Source organism: Oncorhynchus tshawytscha, linkage group LG19 (assembly GCF_018296145.1).
Source record: "Oncorhynchus tshawytscha isolate Ot180627B linkage group LG19, Otsh_v2.0, whole genome shotgun sequence".
Lineage (NCBI taxonomy): Eukaryota > Metazoa > Chordata > Actinopteri > Salmoniformes > Salmonidae > Oncorhynchus > Oncorhynchus tshawytscha.
This window is the reverse complement of record NC_056447.1, coordinates 22,340,188-22,342,106: the sequence shown is the minus strand read 5'-3', so window position 1 is coordinate 22,342,106 and position 1,919 is coordinate 22,340,188.

Below are 1,919 nucleotides of genomic sequence, written 5' to 3'. Positions count from 1 at the left end.
CGCATGCCCATGATTTTGGAATGAGATGTTCGACAAGCAGGTTTCCACATATTTTTGTTCATGCAGTGTAGATGTGCAGAGAAGAGGCAAAAGACTACATCGCAGATGTTGCATCAACAAATGGTTGCGTGCTTCGTCATCAACTGTGGATTTGGGCATCAGATTGCAATATCATATGTGGTTTGCAGATATGTTAAACACCTATCCAGTTGTGAGATCTAGCATGGGTCTGCAATGTAGTCAGCCTGGAAAGTGACCATTGCCTTTATCTCCAGTGCTGTGAGTGACTGTTAGAGCCTGGTAGAAACAAACTAGTCACCTCTCAGCACATGTCCCCTAGACACTATAAAACAGATAGAAATAGAATCCAAATATCCAGACAACTGGATTCTATTTCTAAACATTATGAAATGTTTCTATACATCTGTTGTTACGCACACCTCTTGGAGAAGGGAACGCAACACCCTGCTACACTCAACTCCCCGTGGAGTGAAAGGGGTATGGAATTGCAGGTGCGGGTAAGGATGACATAGGCAGAGAATTTTACCGTTAACAGGGAATTTATTTCCTTCACACTTTAATTTGGGGGAAAAGGGGCTGGACAGAACCAAAGCAAAGAAAGTAAAAAGTTAAAGAGCCCCCTCTCCTACCCATCTTAGCACGCCAATACAGGGGACGGTCCGCCCAGGTCTTACCTAGTGTGCGTAGACATAGTAAATACTACGGGAATATGTATTCCCAAGGTGCCTTCCCCTTCCCCCTGGGAACAAAAATAGAATAATTACTAACGTAAAGTGAACAATTTCAATAATCAAAAGGACTTTTGATATGCACATACGTCTGCAGGACCGGCTACAAAATACTTCACAACAATTATACAGACCAACAACAAAACACAAGACATACCAAGAAGCTCTCTCTCCTAACAAAGGAACACTGGCTTTTATCCAGCTGGGGAAGGAGTTTGTAATTGCCGACAGCTGTATCTCCTGACGAGAGGGCGGGGTCAGAGCTCCAATCTGAAATGGGGCCGACCAATCAGCTGCTTTGGACTTCAGGAAGCCATTTCCTGAAATACACACATACATAAACCCAAAACACAGAAACTGGGGAATGTAACATCACTAGGGCTAAGCTTCCTGCCATCCAGGACCTATATACTAGGCGGTGTCAGAGGAAGGCCCCCAAAAAATTGTCAAAGACGCCAGTCACCCAAGTAATAGACAGTTCCCTCTGCTACTGCACGACAAACGGTACTGGAGCGCCAAGTCTAGGTCTAAAAGGCTCCTTAACAGCTTCTACCCCCAAGCCATAAGACTGCTGAACAATTAATCAAACGGCCACCCAGACTATTTACATTGATCCCCCCGTTTTTACACGGTTGCTACTCGATGTTTATCATCTACGTGTAGTCACTTTACCCCTACCTCCGTGTACAAATTACCTTGACTACCCTGTACATTGATTCGGTACAGGCTTTTAAGTAAGCATTTCACGGTAAGATCCACGCCTGTTGTAGTCGGCACATGTGACAAATAAAATTTGATAAAACTCTTTAACATGCCTCAACTTTATACTGTAATAACACCAGTTCATGATAAATTCATGTTAAATTCTGTAAGTATAAAACACTATTGTTGTGAAAACATGTCAAAATGCCTTTCATATCTTAACATGTTATCTGCTTGCTCGCACACTATTACAGTGATTTTGTGATGGGGATTTCAGAAGTGGGACAAACCTAAAGTGCAAAAGTTATAATTAAATTAAAATGTAAGTATTACCAATTTCTGTTCTAAGATGCTCCTTAAGAGCAAATACCACCCCCCCCTTGTGAATCCTCTCTATAACACCATCCACCCAAGTGCACAAAATACAAAAGATTACTTCTAAATATCTGCCAACAAGTTATTACCAAC